Source organism: Emydura macquarii, unplaced genomic scaffold, assembly GCF_026122565.2.
Source record: "Emydura macquarii macquarii isolate MOO-44397 ecotype Brisbane River unplaced genomic scaffold, CSIRO-AGI_Emac_v2 contig_2795, whole genome shotgun sequence".
NCBI lineage: Eukaryota > Metazoa > Chordata > Testudines > Chelidae > Emydura > Emydura macquarii.
The window spans coordinates 356,260-379,897 of record NW_027132932.1 but is presented as its reverse complement, the minus strand read 5'-3'; positions in this window follow the sequence as shown (position 1 = coordinate 379,897).

Sequence of the window (23,638 nt, the reverse complement as noted above, 5' to 3'; positions counted from 1 at the left end):
TATGATTTTCTATATTCACACCGTCCCTATCCTAGAAGGGATCCTTATTACCTAACTTTATGTTCTGGCTTTTTTCACTAATTTCTGCATACTGACCAGCTGTCTTCACTGAGCTGCCGGCAGTGACTCCTAGGGGCAGATCATTGTCATAGCTCCATTAAAGCCATTACCTTGCATTTGTCTACAATGAGTTTTATCTGCCATCATGTTGCCAATTACCTAGTTTAAGACCTCATGCTGTAGAGTACCTCCTAAAACATCCAGAGTGCTCTCAAGTCCCTTGCAGAATTGGACCATGAATTAGATCTTTCCTGGGTTTCTAGTATTCCTTCCTGGTCTTGACTATCCTGAATAATTTTGTGTCATCAGTATATCTTTGCCTCCTGGATAGTTATTAATGAATACATACAACACCAGTCTTAGTTCTAGTCCTTGGAGCAACCTAATATCAATCCTATAAAGGCAGCCACTCAGTCAGTCAGCGACACAGCTGCAGCAGCATAGGAGCCAGCAAACAGAGCTGAAAACAGGGGAGTTTGAGTGGGCCTTATGGGCAGGAGGTGAGTTTTGTGCAGTTGTGTGTCTTTTGTTTTGTTCCCCCTCCCCCTTTCAGTTTGCAGGAGCTGGTACTGGGTGGTGTACTGAGATCAGCTGACCCTAATTAGGGGGTAGGGCTTCCCTTATTAGGAGACATATAAAGGCAGCCACTCAATCAGGCAACAGCACAGGAACCAGCAAACAGAGCTGAAAACAGGGGAGTTTGAGGTGGGCCTTATGGGCAGGGGGTAAGTTTTGTGAAGTTGTGTCCTTGGTCCTTTTCTTCTGCTTCCCCCTCCCTCCCCCGACGGGCTAGTGAAGGTGAAATAGAGCTCAGAAACAGGTTTGCGGAGTTGGAAAATGAAGGGGCACAGCAGGTGGTTGCTGAAAGTGATAGGGCAAGGAAGAAGAGAAGAGCAGCTAGTCCTATATAAAGAGTGGATGAGCCAATGGAGGTGCCACCAAATAAGAGCACCGGGAGGATACAGGAACAGTTGCAGAGGATTGCAAAGGAGAATAGTAGACGAGATGACTTGCAGCCAGAAGAACAGGGGATAGGCTTGAGAACTGCAGCGTCACCAGGAAAAGGCAGGTCTATGTGATTGGGGACTCCTTACTGAGAAGAACAGACAGACCTATAACCAGAGCTGATCCAGAGAACAGAAGGGTGTGCTGTCTGCCGGGTGCTAAGATATGGAATGTGGGCATGAGTCTGAAGAGAATCCTAATGGGAGAGAGAAAGAATCCACTGATTGGCCTTCTTGTGGGTACAAATGATACAGCTAGATTCTCGCTGGAACGTATCAAAGGTGACTATGTCAGGCTGGGGAAGGATCTAAAAGAAACTGAGGCTCAGGTGATCTTCAGTGGGATTCTGCCTGTCCCTAGAGGAGGAAAACAAAGGCATGACAAGATTCTGATGATCAACATATGGCTCAGGCAGTGGTTTTATGAGGACTTTGGGATGTATGATCACTGGGAGGCATTCATGGCCAGAGGACTGTTTTCTCGGGATGGAATTCACCTGAGTAGGGAGGGAAATGCACTTCTAGGATGGAGACTGGCACAACTGATTAAGAGAGCTTTAAACTAGGGAGTTGGGGGAGGTGGTTGGGAGATGCCCAGGTAATCTCCATGCCTGATCTTAGCATTGAGAGGGAGGAAAATCAAGTAAGAAAGGACACAGCAGTGTGGAGCAGAATGGACATTAAGAGGAAGGGTAGCGTAGATACCAGTCTAATAGGTGATATTGGCAGTAGAATGACTGTGCCCAATCAGGTCAGGAGTGTGAGCGAAGCCAAACAGCAAAAATCAAGATGTTCGTATACCAATGCAAGGAGCCTGGGTAACAAAATGGAGGAACTAGAGCTACTGGTAGAGGAAGTGAAACCAGATATTATAGGAATAACAGAAATATGGTGGAATAGTAGTCACGACTGGTGTACAAGTATTGAAGGATATGTGCTGTTTAGGAAAGACCGATATAAAGGCAAAGGTGGTGGAGTAGTATTGTATATCAATGTTGAGGTAGACTAAAGAAATTAGAAGTGATGTTATACAAGGCACTGGTGAGACCTCATCTGGAATACTGTATGCAATTCTGGTCCCTCATGTTTAAGAAAGATTAATTCAAACTGGAATAGGTGCAGAGAAAGGTTACTAGGATGATCCGAGGAATGGAAAACCTGCCTTATCAGAGGAGACTCAAAGAGCTTGGCTTGTTTAGCCTAACCAAAAGAAGGTTGAGGGGAGATATGATTGCTTTCTATAAATACCTCAGAGGGATAAATACCACGGAGGGAGAGGAATTATTTAAGTTCAGCGCCAGTGTGGACACAAGAATTAATGGATATAAATTTGCCATCAGGAAGTTTAGACTTGAAATTAGATGCAGGTTTCTAACCATCAGAGGATTGAAGTTCTGGAATAGTCTTCCAAGGGGAGCAATGGGGGCAAAAATCCTAGCTGGCTTCAAAACTGAGCTTGATAAATGTATGGAGGGGATGGTATGATGGCACAGCCTAGTTTGATGATTGACTGATTTTTTGACTACTGGTGGTAGATATGTCAATGGCCTGTGAAGGGATGTTAGATGGGGTGGGTTCTGAGTTATTACAGAGAGTACTTTCTTGAGTGTCTGGCTGATGAGTCTTGCCCACATGCTCAGGGTTTAGCTTATCGCTATCTTTAGGGTTGGGAAGGAATTTTCCCCCAGGGCAGATTGGGAAAGGCTCTTGGAGTTTTTCACCTTCCTCTGTAGGATGGGGCATGCCTCACTTGCTGGTGGATTCTCTGTACCTTAAAGTCTTTAAACCATGATTTGAGAACTTTAATAACTCAGTCATAGGTTAGAGGTTTATTACAGGGATGAGTGGGTGAGGTTTTGTGGCCTGCACTGGGCAGGAGGTCAGACTAGATGATCATATTGGTCCCTTCTGACCTCAGAGTCTGAGTATTTCCATTGCTAAGAATTGGCCATTTGTTTCTACTCTTTGCTTCTTATCTCTTATCAGTTTTTAATCCATGACAGGACTTTACCTTTCATCCCATGCTTGCCAAGTTTCCTCAATAGTCTCTTGTGTGGGACTTTATCAAAAGCCTTTTGAAAGCCCGCTGGTTCTCATTTATCCACTATTTTGTTAACTCTTTGAAAGAATTCTAGCAGAAGAAAGAGATGTGATTTCCACTTACAGAAATTGTGCTGGTTGGTACTAACATTTTATAATATCTTTTTCCTACTGTATTTCCTTGAGTAAGGTTGAACCGTTTAATTCCAGGAATCACATTAGTACTTCATTTTAAAAAAAAATTAAATGTGTACAACCTTGGCCAGCCTCCAATTCTCAGTATAGGTGATTTTAGTGATAAATTGCATAATTTTAGTAGGTCATTTACTTTGGTCTTTAGTTCTTTCCTTCAGAATTCTCAGGTGTCTGCCACCCAATCCTGGTGATACACTGGCATTTAGTCCCTCAAGTCATTCCATTACCAGTTTGTGGTTTGTTTTTTTGTTTTGTTTTTTAAACACTTTGTTTTTTAAGCATCTGGCAATACCTTACCATCAATCTCTGGGAAGAGTAACCCTAGATTGACTGCTCCCTCGTTCTTCTTTGTGTTGAAGATGGAGGCAAAGAAATCATGCATCATCTTCTTTGCAAACCTCCTTCACCCCTTTGATTATCCCCTTTTATTTCTTAGCAAACTCATTGACTTCCTTGTGAGTTTCCTACTTTGGATGCACTCAAATATAGTATGAGTAACATTTAGCACTTTGCACAGGGCTTTCAAAGAAATGTAAAGATTCTCTCCTGTTTGGTAGTACCTTCCTCTGCAAATAGTTTCAGTGAGTTCAGTTGGCTACTCACAAAGCAAAGTGCTATTCCTTTAAGACTGTAGCCTTTATTTGGAAACTTCTGGATTTATGAGACTGATGTTTAAAAATTTCACACTTATTTAGCATCTTATTAAACCACATCTAACTTCTTTGTCTTGTGCATCTTCATGAAATTATTTGAAAATTTAAAAAAAAATCCTGTCCCATTGTAGCAGCAATCATTGTCATTCACTATTTTGAATTAAATCCGCTCCCTGGTGGCTGTTTCAATAAAGCCGCATCACTGTTAAGGGTTTACCTAGACCAGAAAAAGCAGTCTGTATTAACTAACGTGTTATATAACCCTGGCCTAACCATGACCTTTTTCTGACCTTGATCAAATACAATTTAAATGAATGACTCTCCATCTACACTAGGGAAAATGTCAGTTAGCTAACACCAGCAACTTTTCCTAAGCTAGTCACGCCCTAAGTGTATTTGTCTTTATGTATATTTGTCCTGCTGATTGCTTCTTCACCCTTTTAAGACCCCATCCTGCAAGGTGCTAAGTGTCCCCAGTTTATATAGGCATACATTCTGGCAGAAGACCCTGGTGGTGGAAACATTGCCAGGGGCCCAGGTAGTATTGGCAGAAAGTGCTGCAACCTTATGGAGAAGATGTGTGGGAATGGGTAAGGGGAAAGTACAACAGCCCCAAAAGTGGGTGGTGCTGGACAAAAGGGAGGCATAACTAGCAGAGCACCAATTCAACCGCTCCCCATAGGGGCTCCTGTCAGTAGAATTCCTAGGAAGAATTAAAGCAGCTTCTTGGGGCAGGAACATCGGCACTGCCTTCCACAGGCATGAGCAGTTGCTGTCGCACAGTGAGCTTAGCTCATGAAGGACAGTGTACTTTATTTTTCCCTGCACCAGCTATGTTTGAATTTAGCCCAATATTTGTCTAATTGCTTCAAGTCATCCCAAGTTTCTCTTGTGAATCCTGGGTGAAATTCTGGCCCTGCTGAAGTCAATGTCAAAACTCCCATCTGCTATGAAAAGCAAGTATAGCTTTTAATTTTGGATAATGTAAGAGTCCTTGCACAGGAGTTGTCCAAGGGTGAAATCCTGACCCTTTTGAAGTCAATGGGAATTTTGCCATTGGCTTCTGTGGAGCCATGATTTTTTCCCAGGTCATCTTCACCTTCCCCACCCCCGATTTCTTTCTTTAAAAAAATAACTTGCACATCAATGATTTTTTTTTTTAAGTATTCAAAGCATTGTCAGCACGGAAGCAGAATACTTATTCAGTGTAATATTGAATAGCATACTCCTTAAGGGGAAGGAAACTGAATTGGAGGGAAAATCCCAGTTCCACTGTGCATAGTACCCAACAGTCTGAAGTAATGAGGATCCATGGTCAACTAATATAATGTGATTCTCTCTACAGGGCTACAGAGCACAGATATAGAAGTCTATGGCCTGGTCTACACTTACCTTTAAATTCTGTGTAGCTTGCGTAAATCCCATCGACTTCTTAACTTCTGTTGTGCACGGCATCTTCACTGCACTGTGCAATTTGAAGGGGTGGTTTAACAAGGCGACGTCCGGATTGATTGAGCAGGTCTTCACTGACCGCTCTATCGATCCGGATAGATAGATCTGACGGTGGCGAATTTGCCACCGTCCGTGAAGACATACCCTATGGCTCTCACAAGGAGCCTCAGAATTCCCAGGATTGTTGAAAAAGGTAAGATGAAAGGAGTGTTAACATATAGCTCTGATCCTCAGGAGCATTCAAACCTGTGCAGATATCTGAGTGCTGAGAAAGTCTGAGCATTACAGTGGCCAAGAAATTAATTTCCAGAACAAATAAACACCTAATTAGCAGAATAACTTAAAGGAGAAAAAACTTTACTGGAGGTCTGACTGCCCTCTTAGGTGCAACTGACATATACAACAGCATCTCCTGGGACAAGATAGATTCTAAAAGCTTTCTCCCACAGATAGTGGTAGAAAAATCTGCCAAATCTGGGGTGAGTGGACATGCATCCCATGTATGTCAGCAAATCATAGTATTTCAGCCACAGGCCTCCTTTGGAAACAAACTGAACTTTATCTTAAAGATATCCTGGAGTTTGAGCCAAAGGTCATTGAAAACAATGGAAAGATTCCCATTAACTTCAACAGGCTTTGGATCCTGCTCTCATGTAAAAGGAACCATAAAGCTGGGTAAACATACAGAGAGCTGCCAAAACAGCAAACTGAAGAGCAGAGAATGTAGTGTAACTGTTTATTTAAAGGAGAAACATTCAAACAAACTAAGTCCCTGTTTATCCCAGGTAGAGTAATCAGAGTCTTATTCTGCTTCCAGAAATTAGAAAAGTAATCTCCATAGAGTGAACCTTGTTTCTTCATCTTTGCAAATACTGGACATCTTTTCATTAAATCCTGGCAGTTAGTTACACTAATCTTCCAGCTGCTTTTGCCTTTTAAAAAATATTGCTCCTGACCCCCAGGGACCCACAGATAACTAAATTCTCAGAATATCAGTGCTCTTAAGGGTTTTTGTCCAGGAAGTCTTTTGACACTTATAAAAACAAGTTGCCCTATTTATGCTGTTCTGTGTGTTATGTTTAAACTTCTCTAATGGGACTAAAAGATCCAAAGGGGTAGCCGTGTTATTCTGTATACAGCATCTGACAAAGTGGGTTGCAGCCCACGAAAGCTTATGCCTGCAGAAATTAAATTTGTTAGTCTTTACAGTGCTACAGGTTTCTCGTTGTTTTTGTTGGGACTAAGAGTTGATCTGGTGGAGAAAATTGCAGAGGTAGGAAACTTGTCGTTTTTCCTACCTTCTTATAGCCAAGGGAAATTGACCAACAGGGTGTGAAGCAAGATATAATACAGTGCTACCCTGGCTGGAGGCGGGATTAGGAAAAAAGTAGATTCCATTTGCAGGAAAAGGAGGATTTATACACAATAGGAAGACTGTACATCATTTCCTTAAATGTCAGGGGGTTGAATGATTGCATAAAATGGAGAAGAGTCTTGCAGTGCCTGAAAAAATGGAATAGTGCAGTTGGATTCCTGCAGGAAACATATGACCTAGGCTTAATCCAAACGAGTAAATCAGATTTTGGTCAATTCCGCTCTAGAGCATAAAAAACCAAAACAAACACCTGATATTCAGTTCTTCAAAAACCTAGCTTTCGCTGTACTTACTTATGGAACTAACAAAGGGGGAAGATTGTGTATGAGGCAGGAGTAAATTTTGTTTAGTATTTAACTTTTTATTAATATCACTAACCTCAACAATTTTTATTTAGTCTACAAAATACATCCCCACTAAAGTTTATCCAGGCTGGATGTTTTGGTGAGGCAGGAATTATTGTTAAACCACAGTTTAACAAAGCCCTCTGTAAAAATGTATCCGCTGAAGAAAGCTACTAGAGTCCTAATATCCTCATTATGGAACAAGGACTGATTGTTATTGGGCTATCCCACTGCCTGTTTGAATGTGTAACATCAAGGCATCAATGTTTTAGTTTAAAAAACTGAAGCCAGCAAATCTGTTACAATAGAAATTTACCGGGCAACATTCTGACTGTAAACACCAGTGCCCATTCTCCCTAGACAACCTCTAGAAAGTGAGCATTAGATATTTTTGGAAATTAAAAATGTTGTTTAGTAATGGACTAAAGAAGGTTTAGAATTAAATCAATCTCTAGAAGTAACACCTGCTACAATCTGGGGCAGTCTTTTTAGAGGCGAAACAGTTTCCTCTCCCCAACAGGAAACACAACCTTAGGAACTAGAAACTCATCAAATGCAGGAATTTTGCTACAAGACAGCAAGTGGCACGCAGAGACCTCTGCAGAACAGGAATGACCCAACCCACCCATTAAAATTTAATGCTGAAATTAAACAAATATTCAAAACTATAGGGTGAGATGGGGCCCAAGCTGGCCAGTTCATGGCATTTCAGTATGGAAAAAAGCTGGCCAACTGAATGTTACAAATATCCAAATTCAGAGACAGCCTCATAATACATGCTGGACATCACATCACACCCCCCTGCCATAGAACCCCAGAATAACTCCCCTCCCTCTTTCATGACAGAGGGCCGGCCAAGCCACATTTCAGTGAGTGGCATTGTGGAAAAACTTGCACTGTGTGTTGAAAGTTGTGGTTTCTGCAGTGAAATTGTGGCCCGTGATTATCTTATAGCCTTATTAATAATATATTCCAGGATCTCTGCATGTGTCTACGTTAGGCTGATTGGTCTATAATTCCCTGAGTCCTCTAACTTTTCAGGCCTTCATAAAGAAGCAAAAAAGGGCAAAAGCCCAGTTTTTAAAAGTTCTTTGCAGGTCACCTTCAAATGGAGGGAGGCACATATTATGGGCCTAGCACCGAGGGGGCAGAAAGCAGGATTTCCTTCCACACAGATTCCTTAGTATTTATTCTTTACATGCCAGACCCCGTGAACTCATGCCCCACCCTGATGTCTGCTCTGTCCCGGGATAGAGCTCTGTAAAGCCAACAGAACTAAAACTAGAACTTGGATCATTACGGAATCCTCGCCTCCTTTCTTCAGGGACTTTCAGGGCTTCAGCTTGAAGGATTGTGCTTTCAGATACATGGGGATTAGTCTCTCTCATAAGCCACAGGCTGACTATTCTACCACTGTTACAGGACTTGGCCATAAGGGACTGCCTGCTCATTTCCTTAACAGGGAGAGTAAAGGCAGTGAAATGAATGCACTCTCATTCTGGTTATAGACTTTCCCTATACCCTTCCCAGAGAGAGATTTTTGCCCTTTTGAACTGTTGGATATCACTTCCTCAGGCAGCTAGGCAGCCAAGAATAACACCATACCGTATAGCTGAGAGAAAACAGGAGGAGACTCACTTCCAAGCTTTCCCTAGTAGCATCAGGCAGCCCTGATCATTGTAACTTCAATGACTGGGGAACCTGGATGGAAGAACTTGGCTATACTGTTATAACCTGGCCCAGTCCTCCTTGCTGGACAGGCACCAATCTGAATCAATCTGAATGGATCCCAGTCCTGAGCCCAGGTGCTTCCAAGTCCCCCTGGATCTGTCTACTGACTAGTCACTGTTCCTAGCTCTGGGTGTATCGGGCACACTCCCAGGAGCAGGCCCTCCATGTTTCATCCAGCCACCCTAGGCTCTGGAATCAGTGCCGAAACCCCCAGTGGCTTAGACCCATTCCTTCAGAGTGCACCTAGCTGTGGGAGCTCTGGTTTCTCAACTAACCCTCTCAGGGCCAACATGGCAATAAGGCAGAGACCGCAGGCTTAGCTGAGGAATTTTTTTCACCACAGAGACTTTTACTCTTGAGGAGCACTAGAGTGTAGAGACCTTTGGACAACAACAACACCTCTGAACACAAGTCCCCTGGTCAGAGCTCACCACTCCTCTGAGCCCATAGCTTGGCCGGAGTCCATAGGCTGAGCAGCCCTTCCTGTCTTGTGGACTTGGTCATCTTATTTCTGGCATTGGTCAGCCTCCCCTGTCACAGCCACTCAGGGTACATAGGGAGCACAACACATCAAGTATGCTTTCAACAACTGCTTCTGTATAACTTACCACTTGGCACCCAGAAACCTGGCAAAACTCCTCACCCCGGAATACATGTTTAGGGACTTTGCTAAAATAACTATCCTGAACTCGCCCAGCATACAACATCTCCCCCTCAAAGTTCAACAAAAGTTTCTTGAGAGGAAAATCAACAGATCAATATAGTAACTGTAACTATAGATAGAGGTGCAGGGCAGACTACCTGACCTCATGGTGAAAAAGGAGGTTATTCTGCCCCAAGTCACCCCTTGGCACTCTATCTACAGATTCAAGAGGACAGGGGGTTTATATTATCTCATGGAGCAGCAGCAGACTGGAGTAGATATTCAGAGCATATCCTGGACACGTGGCAATTCTACAGGCACCCCAGTTCTAAGAGACTGAGAGTCCCTCAAGAGGCCCACTCCAGTATCTGCTCCAACAGGAAGAACCTCTACCTCCCCCAACTCTGAACTTGGGTGAGTCACAGGAACAGTAGCATCCACTAATCCTCCACCACCGGCTGGACATGGTGTCCTTTGAATCTGACTCAGGTTCCTTGCCTCTTTCTTGGGTAAGTAGATGATCTATATGCTGTCTCACAAGGGACTCTCTGACCACAACCTGATAGGAAAGTGGGCCTGTAGCTTTTATGATTGTGACAGGCAACCATCTGGACATTCCCACAAAATTGTGAACCCAGATGAGTACTCCAGAAGACAAAAAGTGTGTGCCCTGTTGATGATCATCATTGTATTTCATATTTTCTTGATGTTGACGCACTTGTTTCTCCACAAAAGGTTTCAAGAATCTCCAGCGGGTATGTATCAGCTGCCTTCTCAGTAGTTCTGCAGTCAATACCTATCATGGCATGAGGGGTTTGTGACCAGGTGCCTGGGATGGACCACACTGAGAATGCCACACTCAGCGCAGAGTGCAAGAGATAAGGCAGATAATCCCCCAAAAGTGGTGGCTTATTCTATAATGAGATTCACCAAACCAGTATCACAAGAGCTTCTGCAGCACCACACTGGTTAACAAGAAGCTAAACACGGTCCCCTTTAGGCATTCCAGCCCTTGGTTCCCATCCAGACAAAGTGGTCCAATATAATGAAAGATTACTGAAAACCCATTTCACCATATGTGAGGTTCTAACAAGCCCAAGGGGTTAGATACTTACCCCTGGTCAATATGTATCTCAGATTTTACCCAAATATCATGATGTCAGTCAATTCTTAGTAAACTAACTAAAGATTTTATTAAGAAAAGAAAAGAAAAGAGAGCTATTGAATGGTTAAGGAATCATATACATACAAGTGATTTTTAGTGTTCTTAGAGAAGATCACAGTGGTGATAGACTAGACTGCTGGCTTGCAAAAGTCTCTTTGGTAACTTCCAAAGATTGGAAAATCCTCAGTCCATAGTTCAAAATACTCCTTTTAGTTGTAAGTCCACAATCCAGAGAAGTTGGAGCAGGATAGAGGCAAAATGGAGCTGTTTCAGGTGTCTTTTTTATATCTTCTGCCATGAGCATGGAAATTTACTGTCCCATACAAAGCCCACAGCCCTTACTGACAAAGAGTCCGAGGTCACATGTTCACATCACATGTTTTACATGTTTAGCTGAATCACAGGGGTGGCCATTGGCTCCTGGCTGTCTGAGGCACTTCAGGAAGAGCTATTGAAGAGTTGATTTCCCTTAATGCCCCTTCCACAGTTGAATGGTTCATCAGCACTGGGATGGCTAGATGGGATGTAAAACTACTTTGTGGGCGTTATCCCAAGAACACACATTTGTGATACAAGCATATAGCCAGTATTCATAACTTCAGAAACAGTGACGATACATGGACTTGACAAGGATAATTATACTTGACAGACTGTAACTTTTATACTTGATAATATAAAATTATACTTGACAGACTGTAACTTATTGATACTTTACATGATATACTTTGTATTAGATTGGTTGCAAATATATAATAATGGCATCAATAATATTATATATTATAAATGGTCACCCATCCTTTATACAGCATCATAGGGTTGTGCTCTAATTACTCAAGAACCAAGACAATCTGGCCTGCAGTGATCCCCTCAGTAACCCTCAATAATTATAAATAAGGTGGCTATGCTGACCAGAATGACTGCCATCCACTAGGGCCTGGTCTACACTAGAGACTTTTGTCGACCAAAATCAGCTTTTTTGTGCCAAAACAGTGATGGTGTATACACAGCAATCCCGCCTCCCTACCAACCCAAATCCCCTGATTTTGAGACAAAATAAAACCATCTTGATGAAGGGGTAGAGCTTTTTGTGCCAAACTTTTAGCGATGAAGTGTCAGTGTAGACACCGTGCTTGGTTATGTCACAATAAATTACATAAATAAATGCCTCCAGCAAATGTCTCACAATGCCCATCCTGACCACTCTGGCCATCAGTTTGAACTCCGCTGTCCCACAGCCATCCTCCTCTCCCCCTTTAAAATCCCAGGAATTTTTGAAATTCAACTTCCTGCTTGGTCAGTGTGGGGAGCTCACATTTCATCTTCCCAGGTGACCTGTGGCAGCTCCACGCACCAAACGCTCTCCTGCTTGGAGCACACCAGAGCTTCAGGATCTGATCAGCATTTGGTGAGAGGAGGTTGTGCAGTCCCAGCTCCACTCCAGACAAAGGATCTTCAATACATATGGTCAAATTTCTCATTTAATGCTGGAGAAAGGCTATGAACAGGACACACAGTACAGTGCAAAAATCGGTTACATGAGGTACAGCTGTCCCTTACTTTGTTGCATTATACAGATGGTTGAAGGAATAGAAATGCACAAGAGTAGCTGTTTTTGCATGTGCTTCCCATTCCCCTGTTCAGCTAGGCAGTGTGGTGGAAAAGTGTTGTTAATGCACACTGAGATTTCATGGGAATCCTCCAGAGAGATCTCTAGGAAACTTTCCTGGAGGTACTCACCAATCCTCTATTGGAGATTCCTTGGCAGAGCTGCTTTGTTTCTTCCACCATTGTAGGAAACTTTCCGGTGCCAATCAGCAATCACTTGTACAGGGACCAAAGCAGCACACAGGCAAGTAGCATAGGGACTGGTTTGAAGTTGCTCGCATGGAGGAGATGCACCCTAGCATCCCTGCTTACTTTCAGAAGTCAGATATCGGCATCTATGCCCCCCTGCTTGTGGAAAATGGGGCACAATTTGAAAATTTGTCCCTATCTACCTGCATCAATACCCCCAAACAACCACCTACAACTTATTCCCCAGCTTGAATGCCCCTTCCCCCCGGGCACAACTCACCATGCCCTGATTGGTCGTCAAACTGTGCATTTGCCAGGGGACAGTGAGAAAGAGGTGTATTTTACAGTAATGAATCAATGGTGTTAATGCACTGACAATCATGTTTCTGTTTATTGTGTTTCTACATATGTGCCCTTGAGGAGAAACCTCTACACACCTGCCGAGTGCCTGCAGCTGATAAGAAGATGACCACGGAGAAGTAAAGAGATGTTCCAAGAACTCCTCCAGTCCTCTGAGGCAGAAAAAAAAAAAAGAAAAAAGGGCATGGAGACACATTGTGTCTGAAAATCAGAAAATTGATAGGCGGAAGAGGAGGGAAAACAAGGAGCAAGTGATAGCAGGTCACAAGCGCATGATAAAAGCCATGGAGGAGCAAATGGAGCTGCTAAAGTCAGTCATAATACTGCAGACTGAATTCATGCGTGCTCACCCCCCTTGCAGCCAATACAGAACTGCTTTCCAAACTCCAAAACAGAACTGCTTTCCAAACTCCACCCACACATTCCTACCAAACTCTTGGCCCATCTCAATACCCCGTTCACTCCACCCCTTCAGACAACTTCCAGAACGATAGCTGGACTTACACCCAGCTGTCATAGTTCACACTGCCACTCACTGCTTTCTCCCCTCCAGACCAGCTTTTTGTGTGTGTTGTGAATAATTGTTATTTAATAAAGATATACTCTGTGAAGAGTAAGCAATCTTTATTTGTCTCTTGCACACAGTAGTTGCACCTCACATTGATACACAGTGTAAGTTGGATAGCAGTCATAGCATGGTACAGTGCTGTTTACAGACACCTTATTGGTGCTCATTGTCAAAATGGTTCCTCAAGCCTCCCTGATTCGAATGGCCCCCCATTGTGCCCCTCTAATAGCCCTGACATCTGGTTGTTCACATTCAGCCACAAAGTGATCTGCCTCTGCGCTCCACCCTGGGGGGAACTTTTCACCCTTAGCTTCACAAATATTATGGAGTACACAGCAGGTGGCTATAACCATGGGAATATTTTCCTCATTTAGATCGAACTTGCCATAAAGGCATCACCAGTGAGCTTTTAATCTGCCAAACGCACATTCAGTGGTCATTCAGCACCTGCTCAACCTGTTACTGAAATGCTCCTTGGTGCTATCCAGGTTGCCCGTATAAGACTTCATGAGCCATCGCAATAAGGGGTAGGCTGGATCTCCCAGGATCACTCTGGGCATTTCAACATCCCCCATTGGAATCTTTTGGTCGGGAAAGAAAGTCCCTGCTTGCAGTTTTCTGTAGAGGCCAGTGTTCCTGAAGATGCTAGCATCATGCACCTTCCCTGACCAACCCACATGGATGTCAGTGAAACACCCACAGTGATCCACAAGTGCCTGCAGTACCATAGAAAATACCCCTTTCTATTGATGTACTCAGTCGCAAGATGGTCTGGGGCCAAAATTGGGATATACGTGCCATCTATCGGTTGGCCACAATTAGGGAACCCCGTCACTGTGAACCCATCCACTATTTAATGTGCATTTCCATGACTTACAGGCCTTCTTAGCAGAATGTGATTAATAGCCCTGCACATGGATTTCCCAACTCCAAACTGATTAGTGATCAACCAGTAGCAGTCAGGAATTGCCAGCTTCCAACAGCAATCTCCACGTGCTTCTTCACTGAGAGGGCAGCTCTAATTCTGTTGTCCTTGCGCCACGGGGCAGGGTTGAGCTCTGCACAGAGTTCCATGAAGGTGGCTTTGTGCATCTGAAAGTTCTGCAGCCACTGCTCGTCATCCCAGACCTGCATAACGATGCACTCCCATCACTCAGTGTTTGTTTCACACACCCAAAAGCGGCGGTGCACCATGTGCAGATGCTCCGTGAATGCAAACAGTAATCCAGCATTATTTGTTTGCATGGCACACAGCAGGTCAGGCGCCTCGGATTCCTGTTCCGATTGGGAGCTCACGTTATACTGCATGACCACCCGCGATGTGTTCAGAATACTGACAATAACAGTGGAGAGCAGTGTGGGATCCATCCTTTCAGACAGCGATGCTGGGTGCTCAGGAAAATGGGGCTGTTGAAAAATGCTGTCGGAAACCCCTGGAATGACGGGACGAATATCATTGCATCTGGGATGTTAAGCCCACACCCATGATGCACTGTGATCTTCTCCGCCTTCCCACAATTCCTAGCAGCACAAGGTGGCGAGTTGCACAGCGGGATAGCTGCCCACAGTGCACTGCTCTCACTGTCGCTGCTAGAGCATCAACTGTGGATGCAGTTCAGCGACACGAGTGTTGTGTGGACAGGCACAAGTGTTGTAATTTCAACACTTCTTGATCATTGCTGTAACTTGCGTCAACAAAACTTTCTAGTGTAGACAAGGCCTTAGAATGTGCATTCCCCACAACAAGGAACATTGACCAAGGAAGGGACCAGCATAGTCTATGTATAGTCTCATCCAAGGCCCTCCTGGTCATTCCCATGGTGATAAGTCTGCTCCCAGAGGTAATTTTCTTAACTACTGGCACGGGACCCAGTCCAATACTGCTTGCTCTCTCTCTCTATCTAAGGTTGGTCCCAGATGTAACTTCTGGCCACAGTTTCATTCGGGTCATCCCAGGGTGAGCTCTGGGCTCTTCCTCCAGTATTAACTTTCTTGCCTGGGGAAGTATTATGGGTCATGACGCCAGGAGAGGAACTCCACTTTGGCAACTTAGTTCCCAAGGCCCGTGAAAATAAGCATGTATGTCTGAGGATCCCATCAACTCAAGCCATCCATTCTGTACAAAATGAGACCTGAGACAGAACAGGATCTCAGTTAGTCCACTGAGTGATCTGCTTCATTGCTTGTGGAGCTTCTTCTACTCTGGCTAAAGCAAGTGCCACTTGAGGTACAGGAATGTCTTCTGGTGCTCTACCCATCAGCAGCCAACTGAGGCCGTCTGCATTAGCAATTGCTAGTCCAGGCTTATGGATCAGCTGATATTGGTAGGCTGTTAGCAATAAGGCTCAACACTGCAGGTGTGCAGAAGTCAAAGGGAGAGTAGCTTTGGCCTCTCCCAGAAGTCCTAAAAGCAGCACATGGTCAGTTACCATAGAGAACTGTCGCTCATAGAGAGATTGATGGAGCTTCCTGAGAGCAAAGACAATAGCCAAACTTGCCTAGCTAACTGGGAATACCATTGTTCTGCCAAGGATAAGGAGCATGAGGCTTAGGAGACTGGTCTGTCAGTCCCATCTTACATTTGATGTGAAAGTACTGTGCCCATACCGTAGGGTGAAGCATTGCAAGTAACAGCGCACACTTGGGGTCAAAATGCACCAGGAGTTTGGCTGACATCAGAAACTCTTTGGTTTCTTTAAAGGTGATCTCCTGATCCTTAGCCCAGTGCTACTCTGCCCCTTTTCTGAGCAATGCCTGAAGGGGGGGCGAGCCACATTGACAGATTTGCTAGGAATCATTCATAATAGTTTAAAAGGACAAAGTACGCCTTGAGCTCACTCACATTTTTTAGAACTGAACCTTCTCTGATGGCTTTAGCCTTCTCTTTTAGCAATTGCAGTCCTTTCCCCAAAACACGATGTCCTAAATAAACCATCTTCTTGGCCATGAAAACACTCTTTGAACACAAGAGACCCAACCTTTGCAGGATTTTGTCTAGGCTTTATAGATGCTTCACCTCTGTCCCTCCTATCACAAGAACATCATGTAGGTATAGCATGGCGCAATCCAGCCAATAATCCTTCCATAACCCTCTGGAAGATAGCACAAGCAGAGGAAATTCTGAATGATAAGTGGGTGTGACCATAGAGACTTTTATGTGTATTGATAGTGACCACAGCCTGCGAGTCTTCATCAAGGACTAGCTATTGGTAAGCCTGTGTCATACCTAGCTTGGGAAACGAAACTCCATCTGCCAGCTTATTGTAAAGCTTTTCTAGTCAAGAAATGGGATAGTGCTCCAAATGGGTAGCCTGGTTTGCAGTTTGTTTGTAATTGCAGTGTAAACGCATGGAGCCGCCAGCTTTTACCATACATACTGCCGGAGCAGCCCATTCAAAGAATTTCACTCCAGTCCCCACAGTTTCTAAACTCCACAGTTCCTCTTCTACCCTGGCTTGTAGAGCATAAGGAACAGGGCAGGCTTTGTAAAATCGAGGGCATGGAGTGGAATCTATCTGTGTTTTCACCTTGAGATTCCAGAGTTCTCCCAACTCCTCTCTAAATACTTGCTCATGTTTTGCCAAAAGTCACTGATCAGTCCTGCGCTTATGTGATACAAAGGTTCCAGGAGTCTTTTCCAGCCCAGCTTCAAGGCGGAGGGCAATTCCTTCCATCCGAAAAGGTTTAGCCCTGCTCCAGCTACTACGAGGGGAGGGAGGCGAGTCCTCTGGGGCCCATACCTCTCCTTGACTTCCATCTTCCCCAGCCTAGGAATTTGCTCCCCAGTGAAGGACTTGTGTATAACTTGGGTAGCGGACAAAGTCAAGCTGGGGCACACCTCAGCAATAACTTCGTAGGTCTCCTGCCCCAACACCATACCTGCTGCCCCTGCATCAAGCTCCATTTTCACATTCTGCCTATTCAAATGTAGCTCAATTAGGTTCCATCTGATTCAAGAGAGCATACACCTCGGCTGGCTCCTCCTCCACCAGCTCAGGGTCCCCAGCTAACGCTCCTTCCACATGGTGCATCCTATTTCCCCCTCTTTATCCAGGCATCCCCCCATTCCCTGCCTCTAGTTCTGCAGCACCTTGCCAAATGCCCCGTCTTTTTACAATGACACTCTGAGTCTTTATGCCTGCACTGCACTGCATGTGAGAATGATTCCCACTCCAACCCCCATCAGTAGCCCTTCCAATTTCCTCTAGCATTAGCAAGTCTGGAGGTTCCAGCTTGCCCTTCCCTTTCCTATCCCCCAACTTGCTGATCCACTTGGTAGGGGTTTGGGAAAGTTCATTGTGTCGGGAGTTCTTGGCTCTAGGAAATCATAAATCAGTCCATGGATCTCACAACCCTCAACACTGAGGAGGATAAACTTCTGTTTTGTCTCATCCATGACACCATTAGCCAAGAAGTAACAGCGGACACGTTCTACATGTTTCCTTTTGAGCGTAAGCGGGGGAATGGGCCTGCTATTGTGGGGAACTTGCCTGGCTCATACACTACCCTGGTGGAGTTGGCTAGCAAAAGGATCTGAGTCCTCACTCCCACTCTCTTTACCCCGAGGCCCGCCTGACCTCGAGGGCTCCCCTTCCACTCTCCTGTGTGGTGGGGTCCCCGTAACCCCAACAAGGCTGGGCCCAAGATTCCTGGGGTTCAACCCCCAATTTTGCCGTGGTCCCTTAGGGCAGGGGCTAGGGTGTCCCCACTCCGGGGTACTAACTCTGCACTGGGCGCTTCCCTGACCCACTGATCATTGCATACAGTTCAAAGCAATACAATTTATTAAACAAACAGCAATCAAAAATCAAATAAAAAAATAAGAAAAGAGGAGAAAGGTTAAAGGAAAACACCCAGTGCCAACCCCTGGCACAGGGCACCACAAACAGCGTCTCTGGAGTGTAAGGGAGGTTCACAGTCTGTGTTACACGTCGCAGGCCCCCTGCCCAGGCCCTGGCCGTGCTGCAGGGACGCAGAGAGTCAGACACTTGCTCTGGCAGTGGCCACGCGTTCCCAGGCTCTAGGGGGCAGAGCCCTTCTCCCCAGCGTCAGCTCCCCTGTCGGGGTCACGATCCCCCTCTGAGTCTGGCCTGCGAGGCCTCTGGGCTGGTGGCATCTCCCTGCACTGGGCCCTGCCCAGGGTCCCCCTTGCTCTCTCCAGCTGCTCACTGCACCCAGCTCTAGACGGCTCCAGCCCCAGCTCCTGCTCTGCTCTGCCTCAGTGCAGCTGTGCTCTGCTCTGCTCTCTGGGATGCCCCTCGGGCTCTGCTGCTATGGGTCAGCTCAGCTCAGCTCCCTGGGCTTCTTCACTGGCCTCCCAGCCACTGGCTGCTTTGTCCTTAGCTCAACCCCGCTCTCTGCCGCGGCAGGCAGCATCAGCTCACACAGAGGACGGGACACCCACCCCCTGCCCCTAGCTCCCTCATTGACCTGTCTGTCCTGTCAATCAGGTTGACCTGACTTGGCCTCTCTCCACTGGCCCTGGGGGCTGTGTCTGTTTCAGGGTCCTGCTTCCTCAAGAGATGGCCAACCAAAAAGACCCGCTACGTTTCAGTAAGGGACTGATAGACCCCTCACATGAGGCTCAAATTCATCCCCCAGCTGCAGCTCACCATTCCCTTGTGTGGCTGAAGAACCCAGAGTCTGCACCTCATACTTCCCCTGCTATTCACTTTGGCTTTTCAGGGAAGCTAGGCCCCCTTCTCTCCTCTCAGGAAAACAGCCAGTCGTGTTAAACAGCTCCTCAGGAGCACCACAGCCACTGGCAGCACTGCACCCACAGACAGTGCTTTGCATGCATCAGTTAGTGCACTTGTCACCCACACGTTACAGCTGACAGCCACTCAGGGTAGGCAGGGAGCACAATGCACCAGATCAGGTCTCAACAAGTGCTTCTTTATTAACTTACAAAAAGGCCCCCAGGGACCAGGCAAAACTGCCCACCCCAGAATACGTAATTAGGGACTATTCTAAAATAACTATTCTGAACCCCGAGCATTCAACACCCAGACAGAGAGACCCCTCCTTAAATAAAATCTCCTCTCATTAGTCAGGTGGGGAAACTGCAGCTCTCCCAGCCAAGAGCTTAGATTGGGGAGTTCCAGCCCCTTCCTCCCAGACAAACTTCTGCATAGAGAGTTAATTCAAAGTCACTGGCCCTGCTGGTAGAAAAGCCATTGTTCCAGTAGGGAGGAGTCATTAAATGTTGACGGCCCTTGCTGGCTCTTTCAGTGTTAGCCGTCTCCGAGCCCCCCACCAACATGACCTTGTCAGGCCTATGCAGTGTTGAAGAAGAGCTCTGTGCAAGCTCGAAAGCTTGTCTCTCTCTCCAGCAGAAGTTGGTCCAATAAAAGATATTACCTCACCCACCTTGTCTCTCTTGTCAGGCTTCTACAGTTTTTCCCCAACACAGAACACAAAATGGATGGCACCAACCAAAATGGAGTTCATAATTTGACCCAGGCACACCCCAAATGGTGTCATACAAGTTTCATGTCCAGGAAACCACCTGGACATTCTGCCATTAGTATGTAAGGTCCAAAACGTAAGTAAAGTCTTGTTCATCCTATGGGTAAGCCACACCTAAATCTTTCATGTGATACTTAACAGACAAGTTGTTACTCATTCCCTTCTGCTGCAGGTTTGCAGCATCTGTTTGTCTTTCCAAATATTTGCCTGAACCACCTGCTTAGCTTGAGAAAAAAAGCTATATTTACATTTAGCTTTGGGAGGAAGGAATGATCTTATGCCTATCACACAGGGTTGGAAGCCAGAAGGTTTGTATTCTCTACCCAGTTTTGCCAGAGACTGTCTCTTTAGCTTAGGCAAGAACCTTAATACTTCTGAGTTTCAGTTTTCCTATTTCTAAAATGAGGCTAATAATACTTCATGACCTCACTTTGGGGTTGTGAAGCTCATTTCATTGATATCTGTAAAACACTTTGAGATCTTTGGAGGGAACATGCTATAGAAGTGAAACTGGTGAAAGCCTAAACTGGGCTTTCAAAAATATAGGCACCTTAAATCACAGGCCATTTTTTAACATGTTGGCCTATATTAATTATCCTTCCCTTTTTAGTCCAAGCTTGCTCCTGGGACAGGAATGTTACTATAGGTAACTCAAGTGGGCCTCGAAAAATTAGGTGATACTTCTGAAATTTTTGGCATCAGTGTTCAAAATGTGTTACCCCTTTGCTAGGTGCCCAGGCCCTCCCTGTTTCTGCCTTAGCAGCCCTGGCTAGTTAAAGGTTCAGGCAATTAACTCTGATGTCCTCTTGAATACTGAAAACTGGAGGGAAACCCTGGGGACAGCCATGGTCAGGATAGTCCCCGGCAGTCCAGTCCCTAAAGGAACTGTGCTATCGAGGAAAACTAGGAAACAGAGTTGAGGCAATGGGCCATGTAGGGCTAAAAGAACATATGTACCTGATGATAAAGCATATAGGTGGAGTGTCTCATGAATCAGTTCAGAAACTAATTCTTACCTTTGACATTTAAATATCTGCTTGGTCTTGGAGCTCATCCAAAGACTAGTGTCATGTAAAACATGTGTAGTGATAATACATGACTTATTTAAATGTAACCTTTTCTCAGGCTTGCACCCTACCCACTGAGCAGTTAACTTTCCTCGGACACTAATGAGAATCCCTCCCACAGAGCTGTCTTTCAGAAATAAACCTGTAAATACTACTATCCCCCTGAACTCCTCCTGTGATGGGGTGTGTAAACACAGTCCCTGACGGGAAAGGGTTAGCCAGCAGCCTGAGGCTGAATTAACCATCTCCTGTTACCTCTGGCTTGGCTGTTAGCTTGAGAGGAGAGTGGATAAGGGGGAACTCCTGCAGATGGAGGCTGATGGGGAAAGTAAAGCAGACAGGCTGGTCTGGGAATGGTGAGAAGCCTGATTGGAGTCTGGATTCCTGATGAGCTGTAGCCTGCTTGAACTTCTGAGTAAGGGGAGGAGTGTGCTAGCCCCTGGACAGCTGGGTTTTGTTTGAAGCACAGGAATGTGGTGACAGACCATCATGGCCGAGGCAGCCTGCTGAGTCCAAGAGTTGGTTGTCTTCATATTTTTTTTGCACTTTGGTAAAAGACTTCTGAGGCCCTCCGAAGGAGTTGGGCTCTGTAAAGTGGCCTGACCAGAGGGCCAGGTCCTCCTACAACTAGAGCAGGTCAAACACTGGGGAAACTGAGGCAACATTGCTGTAGCACTACATCAGGCCACAAGAGGGTGTGCTGGAGTTACATCTTTGCCTCCCCACCACATTGACCACAATCCTGCCAGCCTCCTCTGTGATTTCTCTTCCCCTGGATATTGTAGGTATAACAGGCTGATGGGTCATTGACTTAAGGTTGCTGGGCATACAGGTGGGCTAATACACGCTCATCTCCACTCTCCGTTCTATTTCCTGTGCTTATCATTGTGATAATGATAAGGGTGGGCAGGCTGGGAAAGAGCAGCAAAGTGAAGACAGCCCATTTGGAAGCACAGCTATAGGCAAAAACCAAGAAGATATCTTGAGAAAGCCAGGAGAATGGGGGGCTGCAGCCAAAACTGGGAAACATAAGAGAACTTACATAGTTCATTCCTTATACTGCATCTGTCCCAACAATGCTTGTGCGGGTGACAGAGTCTGACAAGAGGTGCCTAGTCTTGATCTTACTGGAGGGCAGCTGTTTGAAAAGGTTTGACCGTACAGCTGGTCAGGAATTTTTCGACAAAACGTTTTTCACTGGAAATGCTGATTCATTGACATTTTTCATGAGAAAATCTGGTTTCAATGAATTTTTCAACTCATTTTTTCTTTTGCAGTTGTCAGTGTTTTGCTGTGATATTTTCTAAGTGGAAAAACGGCAGTTCTCCAGTTTGAAACAACTTGTCATTTTGAAATTTAAGCTAATTAAAGTAAAACAAAAAGCACATAAAAATGCTTGCAATCAAAATGACGTTTCCAAGTTATCAAAATGAAATATTTTGATTTACACAAAACTGATTTTTTTTTTTTTCCAGTTTCTGAAAATTTTCAAGATTTTGGTTTTTTGTGCCAATTGGGGACTTTTTTCAATACCTCAAATGTTTGTGGGACAGGAAACTGGTTTCCCATCCAGCTCTGGCAGTACTGTTAGGCCAGATTACACTCAAACATTGCTTTGCATGGAGTGCTGCAGTGTGTACACTTACAATGAGAAGGATCCAAAGCGCAGTTGTGCAATGGCTATTTAGCCCAAACAATGATATTAGCAGTAAATATATCAGAACATTTTTAACAATGCTGGTCCTAGCACTGACAGCTTGTTGCATAAACAGGGTAAATCTACACTGCAAGGTCTTGCCTCTGGCATATACTCACCCATTCCAGGGGCAACGAACAGATCATAGAATCATAGAATATTAGAGTTGGAAGGGACCTCAGGAGGTCATCTAGTCCAACCCCATGCTCAAAGCAGGACTAACCTCAGCTATATCATCCCAGCCAGGGCTTTGTCAAGCCTCAGCTTAAAAACCTCTAAGGATAGAGATTCCACCACCTCCCTAGGTAACCCATTCCAGTGCTTCACCACCCTCCTAGTGAAAAACTTTTTCCTAATGTCCAACCTAGACCTCCCCAACTGCAACTTGAGACCGTTGCTCCTTGTTCTGTCATCTGCCACCACCAAGAACAGCCTAACCCCATCCTCCCTGGAACCCCCTTTCAGGTAGTTAAAGGCCGCTATCAAATCCCCCCTCATTCTTCTCTTTTGCAGACTAAACAAGCCCAGTTCCCTCAGCCTCTCCTCATAAGTCCTGTGCTCCAGCCCCCTAATCATTTTTGTTGCCCTCCGCTGGACTCTCTCCAACTTGTCCACATCCTTTTTGTAGTGGGGGGCCCAAAACTGGACACAATATTCTAAATGCGGCCTCACCAATGCCGAATAGAGGGGAATAATCACTTCCCGTGACCTGCTGGCAATGCCCCTCCTAATGCAGCCCAATATGCCATTAGCCTTCTTGACAACCAGGGCCCACTGCTGACTCATATCCAGTCTTTTATCCACTGTTACCCCCAGGTCCTTTTCTGCAGAGCTGCTGCCTAGCTTGTCGGTCCCCAGTCTATAGCTGTGCATGGGAGTCTTCCTTCCTAAGTGCAGGACTCTGCACTTTTCTTTGCTGAACCTCATTAGATTTCTTTTGGCCCAATCCTCCAGTTTGTTTAGGTCACTCTGTATCCTATCCCTATCTTCCAGGGTATCTACCACTCCCCCCAGCTTAGTGTC